A 14529-nucleotide genomic window follows, 5' to 3' on the forward strand; every position below is an offset into this window, starting at 1 on the left:
TCAAAGATCTCCAACCTGACCGGTGGGTGGAGCTTAGAGCGGCCACCTTTCCTCTAAGCAGGGTGATGAGTATATCTGGTGTGCCACCGAGGTCTTTTTAACCAGACATATCTCAGCTAATTGATGTCCAAACACCAGAATCTGAGGACAACCTCCCATCAGAGTTAAACTTTTGACAAGGGAACAAATTTCAAAATGATGTGTCAGTCATCTAGCTAGCTGTAGTGCTCACAACTTTACTAGCGACACCTGCCCAATGCCATGTGAAGTAATGAACTGAGTTTTGGATTTTTCCCCCTTCAGTTTTAATGTTATGTAGTGTGTTTAAACACTTATTTAAATAAAACTTGTTTTCAGAAACAAACAAAAAAAATCAAATGTCTTTCTTCTAGACATCGCTTAAGCTTTTCTTTCTTTCTTTTTCCCTTTTATCCCTAACCCAAATATATTAATCTTGGCTCATTTGTTTTTGATAGAGCTGTGGTTGGTCTTTTTCTCCAATATAATTCCTATTTTGTATTTATTTACTCATTTTTTCCTTTTTATTTATCTCTCTCACTATATTTACTTAACTTTCTCTTTAAGCCTAATACTATATGCTTCCCTTCTCTTGCTTCATTCTAACTTTATTACTTTTTAAATTTATAGTGTAAAAATTTCTTTATCTCTTTTCATTGTCCTGAATCCCTGCTATTATTATTGCTGCTCCCCGAACCCTCTCAAAATCACTTTACTGTTAGTCATCTCATATTCACTTCCCCTTTATTATAATAGTCTTCATCTTTTTAAACTCTTGTTAATACTTGATAGTGGGATTGTGAATGGGGGATATTTTTGTGGGTGTTGGTTTTTCCTGGGCTGTGTAGTTTTGTTGTGCTAGCACCAGCACAACAGCATACAAGCTGTGGTGGGCAGAGTGGCTCTCAGTCAGCCAAATGGAGGGAAGGACCTACCAAGGGAGTATCAAATATCAAAATCCAATTAAAACTAGAGATTTAACATAAATGGCAATAAGGACATCCCAAGAGCATCAAGTTCAAGAGATCAGAGAGAATGTACTAATGAATCTCACAGATCTCCTACCGTTAGAAGGTCATAAGATGAAGACAGGAAGTCAGAGCAGATCAGAGCAGATATAAGAAGCAGAAACAAACAAGGAGAGTACATAAAATTGATAAACAAAGAAACAACCCCTATACAAAGGAGAGGAGGAATCACCAGAAAGAATGATAAATAAAATAGAGGCAAGTAAACTATCAGACATTGAGTTCAAAATAATGCTTATAAGGATGCTCAATAAGCTTAGTAAGAACTACAGGGAATCTACAAGAAACTTACTGTGAACTACATCAGTATGAAAAATGACATAAAAATTATTGATAAGAGCCAGTAGGAAATTAAGAATACAATTTCTGAATTGAAGAACACGGTAGAAAGCATTAAAAGAAGGTTAGATGAAGCAAGGAATTAAATCAGGAAGCTGGAGGACAAGGAAGAAAAAAATCCCACACAGAGCAACAAAATGAAGAAACTCATAAAGAATAAGAAGGTTTAAGGGAGCTTCAGGACAATGTGAAATGTAATAATATCCATATCATAGAAGTACCAGAAGGATACAAAGAGGAGAAAGGCATAGAAAACCTGTTAGAAAAAGTAATGACAGAAAAATTTAATAAATTGATGAGAGAAAAACTCGTGCAAGTCCAGGAAGCACACAGATTCCCATACCAGGTGAATTCAAAGAAGCCCACTGTAAGACAGATCATAATAAATTGGCAAAATTTAAGCACAAAGAGACAATATTAAATACAGCATGGGAGAAATAGCTAGTAATATACAAGGAACCTCAATAAGGCTATCAGCTGATTGCTCAACAGAAACACTATGAGCCAGAAAGGAATGAAATAAGTATTCCAAACACCTATGTAAGTAATGAAAATAAATAATGAAAAAAAAACATTAAAACTACAAAATATATGTTATTTTTTAGTCTACAAAAATAAATATAAGAAATGGGGGGGGGTAAATAAATAATGAAAAGCAAAGCCCTGCAAGAGTACTCTACCCAGCAAGGCTCTCAATTAAAATGAAAGGCAAGTAAGGAACTTCCCTGGTTTAAAAAAAAAAAGGCAAAACTGAAATCTTTCCCCTAAGATCAAGAACAAGACAAGGATATTCACTTTCACCACGTTTATTCAACAGAGTATTGGCAACACTAGCCACAGCAATCAGACAAGAAAAAGAAATAAAAGACATCTAAATTGGAAATAAGGAACTAAAATTGTCGTTGTTAGCAGATGACATGATAGTGTACATATAAAACCCTATAGGCTACACCAAAAGACTACTCAACCTAATAAGTGAATCTGGAAATATTGTGTGATACAAAGTCAACGTTCAGAAATCTAAGGCATTTTTATATACCAACAATGAAATATCAGAAAAGGAAACTATAAAAATCCCATTTACTATAGCAACAACAAAAAAAAGTACTTAGGTATATACTTAACCAAGGAGGTCAAAGGCCTGTACTTAGAAAACTACAGAACTGTAGTGAAATAAATTAAGGAAGATACAAACAAATGGAAGCATATACTATGTGATAGATTGGAAGAATCAACATCATTAAATTATGTTCATACAACCCAAAGCATTATATACATTCAACACAATCTTTATCAAAATACCACTGACATACTTCATAGATATAGGAAAAATATTAGAAAAACTTTTATGCAACCCAAAAGGACACTGAGTAGCCACAGCAATCTTGCAAAAGAAGAACGAAGTAGGAGGAATCACATTACCTGATATCAAACTATACTACAAGGACTCTGTAATCAAAAGAGTCTAGTACTGACAAAAGAACAGACACACTAGATCAATGGAACACAATAGCCCAGAAATAAACCCATGCTTCTATAGTCAATATTTGACAAAGGCACAGAAGCATAAAATGTGCTAAAAATAGCCTCTTCAATAAATAGTGCTGGGAAATTCTAAATGGTACAAAAAAATAAGTGAAACATGACCAAGAACTTACACAAACATCAGAAGAAACTCAGTATGGACAATAAGCCAAGACAACATAAAAGTCCTAGAAAAGAATATACGCAGTAAAATTTCAGATATCCCACAGAGCAGTATTTTTGCCAATACATTCTCTAAGGCAAGGGAAATAAAGGAAAGAATAAACAAATGGGACTACATCAAAAATCTTCTCATGGCTAAAGAAAGCATCAACAAAATGAAAAAAGAACCAACCACTTGGGAAAACAATTGCCAATGATGAGATCTGGCATGTTCAGGGTGGTATGACCATAGATAAAAATTGCCAATTGACGGTCTGGTTTGACTTTGCATAGAGGTACCCTGATGCAGAGTTTGACCAGTGGTGTCCACAGTCTCGTAGATGAAACAAACAAATTCACATGGACTGCAGAAGTCCTGTGGAGAAAAAGGAATGCCATGGCCACTCTCTGAGTGAATGTGCCGACCCTTGCCTGGACAGGCTTTATTTGCTTTATTTTATTGCAGGGGCGACTTTGCCCGCAAGTCCCCTCGTTCACCACAGATGAAAGTAAAACTACCAAGACATGATCTGCTTGGGGAGGAGAGGTGGCCAATTTCTCAGAGGAAAAAGGCCAGGAGCCCCTTCCTCAAGGTGCTTTTATTGGGTTGTAATACACAAGAATACAGGCAGCAATGATCAAACAGTAGATAACATTTCAAAGAAATCCGAGGATTTAGTCTGAGTCAGTGTCTGTCAGGAAAGGGGGTTTCAGAAACTTTGGGAGACATACTAATTTCCTACTCAGACCATTATCATATGAATGAAAGCACTCTTAGCAAAACAGGCTTCACAGGACTTTTAGGAATTCTTTCTTATGCTTGATCACCCCAGATACTGCTCTAGCTGGCAAAAGGCTGTACCGCCTCCTCCATCACAGGTTTTCAGGCTTAAGTGTATTAAAGCCAAGAAGTGCTTCTCCCAGAGGATATGGGGACTATGTCAGAATAGCCCTCCCAAGGGCTATGTCAGAATAGCTGGGGGGCGAGGGTCTATTACTCCCTCTTTGTTGCAGCCCCCTGAGTCCTTCCATGATGGTCTCCCAAGTGATTGTGTCTGGCTCAGGTTGCCCTATCTCTGAGGAGTTGTACCCATCTCTGACTATCTGACCATGCATTTGGGGCAGGGGAGTAAGCAGAGGCAGCATTTGCTATCAGAGACAAGCTTTGTCTCCTTGTGGCTTGCATTCTAGAGGTCACTCACTCATCCTTAGCCATGAGAGGCAGTTATAATTTTTGAAACCAGGCAGAGTGGTTCCCAACATCTTTTTATTTTATTTTATTTTATTTTATTTTATTTTATTTTATTTTATTTTATTTTATTTTTTTTTATTTTATTTTTTTATTTTATTTTAATTTTATTTTTTTGTTCGAGTACAGCTTTCTTTCTTTTATTACTTTCTAATAGCATACATCAAAGAAGGTTCTCATTCATTATGCTCAGGTTGCTTTAAGTGATTACCTTTTACCAATAACAAAGGAAAAGATGTTGCTGATTACTTCTTACAAATAATATTCAAAGACCTATGAGGACTTATTTTAGGTCAGGGTCAGTTTGCCAAAGGGCCATAAAACTTTGGGAAACAAACTCATTTTGTGCTTGGACCCTTACCAGGAAATTGAGGGCATTTTAGCAAAGCAGATTTCACAGGATTTTATGCATTCTTTCTTAGGCCCGATCACCTGTTCCTGTCCAGGGCTGCAGCACCCTTCAGCATTGTTTCTGGCTTAAGTAAGGCAGGGAAAGTAAGGCGGCCAAGAGATTAGGGGACTTCTTGCAGGCAGAATGAGGACTCAGGCTATGTCAAAGCTGAGGGGTGAGGATACATCACCCCCTTTTGCTATAGCCCTTCAAGTTCTCCTCTGAGAGCCAGTTCACAACTGTGCCTGTCTTAGGTCATCCCTCCCTTGAGGAATCTTACCCATCATTGGCTAACCAGTCATTTGCCCAGGGCCAAGCAGGGTGAAGTAAAAGGGGGCATAGGCAGTGTCCCTGCCAGGAAGATAAGCTTTGTCTCCTTAGTGGCTTATGGTCACAAGGTATCTTATTCAGCCTTAGCCATGAGGGGTTACAGCTTCTAGAACCAGGCAGGGCAGTTCCAAACAGTGCCCCAGCTAGCAAGACAGGATATAGGAACAAACAGACCATAGTGGGACAGCACCCAAGTAATCAGGTAGCAACAAGATAGTACCAGGTACTAGAGAGCCATGGGATAGAAACACTCAATAAGAGAAGGTAGAAAGAACAGTTCAAAGTAACCAATCACAAGACTACTTTCCCATAGGGCATATTTTTTTTCTTTAAAAACCCTACATAGAACCACCCAGGTGGGAACTGGTCTGAGCTGGGAGCTGGCCTCACCTCCTGAGAGGCTATTTAAAATAAATTTCTTGCTTTGCTATTAGCTTGACATCTTCTTGTGGTTCTTCAGCAGCTCCAGTATCACATCAGTGATACATCAGACAAGGGTTTGATGTCAAAAACATACAAAAAACTCACATAAATCTGTAGCAGAGAGACACACAATCTCTTCTTTGGACAAGGAGGACATGTCATAATACTTAAGGGTAGTACATCTTCTTGATATAATCATTATAATCAAATACTATTAAAAGATTAAAGGTGCCTACATGGCAAATATGGACAGTGGGGCTATACACAACACTCTGAGGAATTGGGCTGAGGGCTGGACACCTGTGAATATTGTAATACAGACCTAGCCCCCAAAGCAGAAACACAGGGAAAAAATGGAACCCAGCCCCTTTCTTCCTGCAGGATCCATAAATACTAGAAGAACCCACTTGGCATGTTTAAAGTCAGCAGGAGACTTTTTTTTCTTCCATGAGTAATACAAAAAAAGTCCTTAAGCTGTGAAAATACTAGACAGATTCAGAGACATCAGAAGGCATGCCAACAACTAATATAAAATTCACTTTGCTATCTTCCTTTACTTCACTCTCATTCCAATAATAGACTATTGGGATATATAATAACTGACAATATGATTATTATATCAAGAAGATATAAACATTATAAACATGTAAGCACCCAATATAGGAGCACCCAAACATATAAGAATATTTTGGAAGACTTAAAGATATAGAAATTTAGAGATGGTGGTGAGGTAGGTGGGAGCTGAACCCACTTGCTCATGCACCCATCTGGGACAAGTTGCAGATCTCCCAAAGAACAGAGTGAACATCTAGTGGAATCCCAGCTTATATGAAGTTTGAAGGCCAAATATTGCAGAGGAAGTTTAAAAACAGACAGTAAGAAGATTGCATAGGATGACAGAAAAGTCCCTGGGACCTGTGCCGTGGAACATAGCTGCCACAAAGAGCTTTGTAGGAGAGTTGAATCAGTGATTGTGAATTTGCAGGTCCTTCCACTCCTGGAGCAGGGAAGCCAGTCCCACACCAGGGGAGACCTGGATGCTTGAAGTCTCTGGGAGATAGAGACACTGTGGGAGACACAGAGAGGCAATATTTCCTGGCTGAGACAGTGGTCACCATCAAGAACAGTACCAGAGAAACTGGGGAGCCAGGTGACACCTGGAGATTGGGGAAGAGTTGGGCAACAATTGACACTGACCCAGATAATCTTAGTACTAGTCAGATATTTGGACTGTGTGAAAAGCCAGACACTTGTTAAAAATGACTGGCTGAAAAAGGGGAAGTCCTTTAAAAGAATTTTCAGCCACTGTGCTATGGTCAGAACAGTGAAGGGGAATGAGGAGGGGGAAGGGGGTAATTTCCTCTAAATCAGGGCACCTCACAGACTTATCAAACTAGGGCAGCAGGGGCTCAAACTGGTAGCAGTCCCCAGAGACCTAATTTAATATGAAAACTAAATTGTCCTAAAGGGACTTGGTGTGTGTGTGTAGCACCCAGGCCAGAAAAGATGGAAGAGGAGTGAGGGTTTCTCCCACGTGGTGCACCTCACGGACTAATCAATAGTGGTACAGTGAGGTGGATTAAAGCTGCCTGCCTGGGGTATATGGATAGTGGGACCATGCAGCACTCTGAGGGATTGGGCTGGGGGCTGGACACCTGTGAATATTGTAGTGCAGACCTAGCCCCCAAAGCAGAAAGACAGGAAAGGGAAAAAATACGACCCAGCCCCTTTCTTCCTGCAGCATCCATGAAGAACAGGAGAATCCACTGGTGGGTTTAAAGTTAGTAGGAGGCTTTTTTTTTCTTCCAAGTGGAAGACAAAAAGACCTGAACTGTGAAAGGACCAAAGACAGATCCAGGCAGATCAGAAGGCTACGGTCAACAACATATATAAAACTCACTTTGCTGTCCTAGACAACTTGCATTTTATTATTTATTTATTTTCATCATTATTATTAATTATTATTTCATTTTTAGTTTTTTCCCTTCTGTTTAGTTTTCTTTGTTTTGTTTGTTTGATTTCATTGTTTGGCTGGTTTTCTTAGTTCCCTCTTTTATACTGCATTTTAATATCTCTTCCTTTACTCACATTTCAATAACAAACTATTCTTGGTCTTTTACTTTCTGGTCTTTTTATTAAGATCATACATTTCTTGTCATATTATTGTTTCATTCCCACAGAGCACCCTTCTCTGGTCTTGGTCTATTTCACTGTCTTCCTCAGCCTTTTACTGTTGCAGTAAACTTTATTGTCTCACACACTATACCAAGTTTTTATCCCTCATTACCACTATATCTCACCATCTAAACTTGAATAAGCACTCTGCTTTCTGAAATCACTTCACATTCTTTTTCCTCACTGATAAGAGTCTTATCTCTTTTTCACCTTCTATAAAAAGAGACTAATTTGGTGAAATACCCTGGTTACTGCTGTACTTCTCCAAAGGCTTTACTATCTGTTCTCTACTTGTTGGTTCTTTATATCCCATAAAATATTCTCCTGTCCTAATCCATTTTGCTTTACCACAGCCTGTATTAAACAAACAATATAATATAAAAGATGTGAATACCAGTAAACCAGCCAGAGGCAAAAACCCAACAACAAAAGAGTCACAAAAAAGGTAAAACCCACGTATAAGAAGAGAGCCTACACAGATGGAAGAAAGAGAAACCCTAGAGCATACAGACAAGTGATGCCGCTACTAAATTCTGCAGAATTCCTATCAAAGTTCACCTTACAAAGACACCTAGAAGAACAGAGCTTTGGTAATCACAGACACTAACAAAAAGACTAACCTATAATGTGGAGACAAAGAAACAACCTGAAATTGAAAGAAATGGAAGACTCCCTACTAAAAGAACTAAATGAAATGGAGGCAAGTAAACTATCAGATACAGAATTCAAAGGAACTGTTATAAGGATGCTAAAGAAACTCACAGAAAACTAAAGGGAACTGAGTGAGAACTATGACAGTATAAAAAAAGAATAGAACCTATGAACAAGAACCAGGAAGAAAGAATACAATTTCTGAAACAGACAAAAAACACACTAGAAGAAATTACAAGCAGACTGAATAAACCAGAGGACTGGTTTAGTGAACTAGAGGAATAGTGAACTGGAAGGCAAGGTAGAAAGGAACACCCAGGTAGAGAAGCTGCATGAAAAAAAGAGTCAAAATATATGAGGATAGCTTAAGGGAACTGCAAGACAATATGAAACACAACAACATTTGAATCATAGGAATACCAGAAGGAGAAGAAAAGGAGCAAGGGATAGAATCTCTGCTTGAAAAAATAAAGACAAAAACTTTCTGAGAATAGAGAGGAGAAAAACCACACAAGTTAAGAAAGCAGAGAGGGTCCCAATCAAGATGAACCTAAAGAATCCAACTCCAAGACACATCATAACTAAAATGTCAAATTTTAAAGACAAAAAGAGAATCTTAAAAGAAGCAAGGAAAAAACAGTAAGTAGAATACCAGAGACCTCCAATAAAGCTACCAGCTGATTTCTCAGTAGAAACACTACAAGGCAGGAGGAAATGGCAAGAAATGTTCTAAATAATGGAAAGCAAAAGGCCTTCAACAAAGACTACTCTACCAAGCAACACTGTTAATTAAAAGAAAGGTAAAATAAGGAGTTTCCCAGTTAAAAGAAGGCTGAATAAATAAAGCTCCACCAAACTAGCACTGCAGGATATGAGAAAGCGACTGCTATAAAAAGAGAAAGAAAAAGAGAAAAAGAACACAAATACAGAGGGGTGGGAATGAACAATAATAACCTATCAATAATAATCTTAAATGTAAATGGATTAAATATCACAATCAAATGATATAGAGTAGCTGAATAAGAAAGCATGACCCATACATGCTGCCTACCAGAGACCCACCTCAGAAATAAAGACAAACACAGACTGAAAGTGAAGGGTTGGAAAAAAATATTCCAAGAAGATGTACAGGGACAAAAAAAGCAGGGGTAGCAATCCTTATATCATAAAAGAGGCTTCAAAACAAAAGTTATGAAAAGAGACAGTAAAGGATACTTCAAAGTACTCAAGGGAAGAATCCATCAAGAAGACATAAACATTGTAAGCATATATGCACCCAAGAGAGGAACACCCAAATACACAAGAAAAACCCTGGAGGGTTTCAAGAAGGATTCAGACAGTAACACACTTATACTAAGGAATTTTAACACCTCAATGTCAATGATGGATAGATCTTCCAAACAAAATATCAACAAGGATATCGTGGCATTGAACAATGTCATAGATCAAATGGACTTAACTGGTACATATAAAATCTTTCATCCTGAAGAAGGAAAATGCGTATTCTTTCAAATGCACATGGAACATTTTCAAACATAGACCACATGACAAGACACAAAACAAGCCTCAACAAATTCAAGAAAATTGAAATCGTATCAAGCATTTTCTCAGACCACAAGGGCCTGAATGTAGAAACCAACCACTTGGAAAGAACAATCCAAAGGATTGATAAATCCAGGAGCTGATTCTTTGACAAGATAAACAAAATAGACAAGCCTATAAGCAGACTCATTAGGAAAAAAAAAAAGGACCCAAATAAATAAAATCAGAAATTAAAGAGGAGAGATTACAACTGATACCATAGAGATACAAAGGACTGTAAGAAATTACAATGAACAACTGTATGCCAAGAAATTTGAAAACCAAGGTAGCACCAGACTCTTTTTAAAAAGATTTTATTTATTTATCTTTAGAGGGGAAGGGAAGGAAAGAGGGAGAGAAATGTCAATGTATGGTTGCCTCTCCTGCATCCCCTGAAGGAAACTGGCCTGCAACTCAGGCATGTGCCCTGGCTGAGAATTGAACCATGATCGTTTAGTTCTCAGGCCTGTGCTCAATCCACTGAGCTACACCAGCTGGGGCTCAGACTCTTTTGATTATTGTGGACTTATAATATATTTTGATATCAGGTATTGTAATTCCTCCTTCTTTGTTCTTCTTTCTCAAAATTCTTGAAGACATTTTAGGTTGTTTACAGTTGCATATACATTTTTCAAATATTTGTTCTGTATTTGTGAAATATGTCATTGGTATTTTCATAGGGTTTGCATTGAATCTATAAATTGTTTTGGGTGATATTGACATTTTGATGATGTTACTTCTTCCAATCGATGAACATGGTATGCATTTTCACTTATTTGTGTCTTCTTTAATTTCTTTCTTCAGTGTTGTATAGTTTTCTGACTACAGGTCTTTTACCTCTTTGGTTAGGTTTATAGCTAAGTACTTTATTTTTCTCATTACTACAAATTTATAAAAAACCCAGCAAATAGGATTTTATCCCTGATATCTCTTTCTGACAATTCTTTGTTGGTACATGACAATGTATTCAATTTCTACCTATTGACTTTGTATCCCTTTATTTTGCCAAAGTCACTTATTAGTTCTAGTAGTTTTTGGTGGAATGTATTGGGTTTTCTATATACACTGTCATCTGCAAACAAGGAAAGTTTCACTTACTCATTTCCAGTTTGGATGCCCTTTATATCTTTTTTTTTCTTTCAGATAATTGTGGCTAGGAATTCCAATACTATGTTAAGTAGAAATGGTAACGGAGAGCATTATACTAAGTGAAGTAATTCAGGTGGTGAAATGATCTCACATATAAGTGAAACCTAGTCAACTATAAGCAAACAAGAGAGCAATATAGAACCAGAGACATGGAAATAAAGAACAAGCTGACAGTCACCAGAGGGGCAGGAGGTGGAAGATAAAGGGTAAATAGGAGGAAAGGTCATCAAGAAAGATGTATAAACATATGGATGAACACCACTGGAGGGGAGGATTGAATGTGGGAGTTTGAGGGTCAGTAGGGCAGAGGAATGTAAGGGGGGGAATGGAGACAGCTGTATTGAATAATAAAAAGGGGACATTTTTGTCTTGTTTGGGAAAGTTTTATTTTTGTCTGTTTACTATTTTGTTGGCTGTAGGTTTCTCATATATGGCCTTTATTGCGTAATGTGTTCTCCCTTGCTGAATGTTTTAATCATAAATGAAAGCTATACTTTATCAAATACTTTTTCAGCATCTATCAATATGATCATGTGGTTTTTGTATTTTATTTTTTGTGTGTGAGATATTACTATAGGAGACCATTATACATGGCATGGGCCCAGCTCCCACTTGGAAAGGCCAGTGGAAAGCAAGGTCCAATGCACAGGATTCATGCCCATGGAAAGGTTCCCCTGTGGGTAATCAGGCCTGTATTGTACCTAGACTGCTATGAGACTTGCTTTTGCTAAAACTCCCTCGCCCTGAATTGAGGCCACAAGTGCTTATTGTAACTTCCTAAAGTCTGTGCTAAACCTCCCCAATATGGAGTGTAGCTGGTCCAACCACTTTCCCCACTGATCTGTAACATTCTTCTCTTTGAAGTAATTAGCAACATTCTTTCCTTTGTTATCTGTAAAAGGTAATCACCTGAAGCCAACCTGTGCATAGTAAATGAGGACCACCCTCAACATAATGTGCCCAGAAAAGCAATAAAAGCTTGTCAAAGCAAGGGTCAGTACACTCTCCTCCTGAGAGAGTGGCCGAGGTGTGCTCCAAGGCACTTTTCCCTTGGGTGGCTGTGCTATCCCTTTTCCCCCACAGGACTTGGTAGTCCATATGTATTTGCCCCATGTCTCATCCATAATGCCACAGATACTACTTGCTGGTGACTGCATCATATTACCTTTATTGATTTATGAATATTGTACCATCTTTGCATCCATGAGATGAATCCCTGTTGATCATGATGTATGATCGTTTTAATGCATTGCTGTATAGTGGTTTTCAAATATTTTCTAAGTATTTTTAGCATCTATATTCATCAGTGATATTGGACTGTAGTTTTTTTGTCTTTACCTGGTTTTAAAATTAGGGTAATGCTGGCCACATGAAAAGAGTTTGGGAGTCTTTTCTCTTCTTGGATTTTTTGAAATTGTTCTAGGAAGGTTGGGGTTATCTTTAAATGTTTGGGAAAATTCTCCTGTGAAGTGGTCTGATCCAGGGCTGTGTTTGCTGGGAGTATTTTGATTACTGTTCCAATTTTACTAGGTGTTATTGATATATTGATGGTTCCAGCTTTTATTTGACTCAGTTTTGGAGAATAATATGTTTCTAGAAATTTTTCAAGTTTGCTGAGGTTTTCCAATTTATTGGCATATAGTTGTTGGTGATAACGTCTTACAATTCTTTGTATTTCTGTGGTATCAGTTATAATCTCTCTTTTAAAATTTATTTATTCATTTTTATTACTTTTAAAATTTTATTGTGGTTTAAGTAGTTGTTTGCATTTTCCTCTCACTACTCCCCATCCCCATACTCCAGCCATCCTCACTGTAATTTCTCTTCTTTCACTTCTGATTTTATTTACTGGGTTCTCTACCTTTTTTTCTTAATTAGTCTGCTTAAAGGCTTGTCAATTTTGTTTCTTTTGAAAGAACCACCTCCTGGGTTTATTAATACTTTGAGTAGTTCTTTTAATCTCTATATCATTTAATTCTTCTCTGATCTTGATTATTTCCTTCTATTCACTCAGAGTTTTTTGGGGGAGGTGTGTGTGTACGTGTGTTAATCTAGTTCTTTTAGATGTAGGTTTAGGTTGTTTATTTGAAATGTTTCTATATTTTTAGGTAGGTTTTTATTGCTGTGAACTTCCCTCTCAGGACTGCCTTTGCTGTGTCCCATAGGTTTTGGAGTGTCATGTGTTCATTTTCATTAGTTTCCAGAAACTGATTTCTTCTTTGATCTCACTGCTAAACTATTCGTTGTTTAATAACATGTTATTCAATCTCCATGCATGTGAGTATTCTTGAGTTATTTCTTCTGGGATAGTTTCAAGTTTCAAGCCACTTTAATCTTAGGAGAAATTGATATAATTTTAACTTCCCTAAATATTTTGAGGCTTGTTTTGTGTCCTATCATGTGGTCTATCTTTGAAACTCTCCCATATGCATTTGAAAATAATGTATATGTTGCTTTTTTGTGGTGAAGTTTCTACATATATATGAGTTAAACCCATCTAGTCTAAGTTCTGGTTCAGTCCAAAAATATCCGTATTCACTCTTTGTTGAGAAGATCTCTCCATTGTGAACAGTGGGGTGTTAAAATTCTCTATTTTAAGGGTGTTGCTCTTCATATTTTCCTCTTTTTTTAGTCTTTCCATATCTATCTTTATTTCTATTATTTATTTTTTATTGTTGTTCAAGTAGAGTTGACTCCATTTGCAATCCACCATACCCCTGCCCCACCCATACCCATCTCCCAACAATGAACCTACCCCATTGGCACTTTCCATGTGTTCTTCACACATGTTACTTCATGACCCTTCCCCATATTTTTCCCCATTATCACTCTCCTCCCTCCCCTCTGTTTACTATCAGTTCAGTCTTCATTTTAATGTCTCCGGTTATATTTTACTTCCTTGTTTGTTTTCTTCATTACATTCCACTTATTGATAAGATCATATAGTATTTGCCTTTTACCACCTAGCCTATATCACTTAGTAATGCTTTCCAATTTCATCCATTATGCTATGAATGGTAGGAGCTCCTTCTTTCTTTCTGCTGTGAAGTATTCCATTGTATAAATGTACCATTGTGTTTTTAGCCACTCACTTACTGGTGGGTATTTAGGTTGCTTCAAGCACTTGGCTATTGTAAATTATACTCCAATGAACATGGAGGTGCATACGTTTTACTGAATTGGTGTTTCAGGATTCTCATGGTATATTGCCAGCAGTAGCATTGCTGGGTCAAAAGGCAGTTTCAGTTCTAGTTTTCTGAGGAAATTCCATATTGTTTTCCACAGTGGATACAGCAGTCTGCATTCCCAACAACAGTGTGCTAAGGTTCCATTTTCTCGACAACATTGCCAACACTTGCTGTTTGTTGATTTGTTTATGACAGCCATTCTGTCTGGCATAAAGTGGTATCTCATAGAGGTTTTAATTTCCATCTCTGTGATGACTAGTGATGCTGAATATTCTTTTATATGTCTCTGGGTCATCTGTATGTCCTCTTTGGAGAAGTGTC

This window comes from Artibeus jamaicensis, unplaced genomic scaffold, assembly GCF_021234435.1.
Source record: "Artibeus jamaicensis isolate MK-2021 breed Jamaican fruit bat unplaced genomic scaffold, CSHL_Jam_final contig_475, whole genome shotgun sequence".
Classification (NCBI taxonomy): domain Eukaryota; kingdom Metazoa; phylum Chordata; class Mammalia; order Chiroptera; family Phyllostomidae; genus Artibeus; species Artibeus jamaicensis.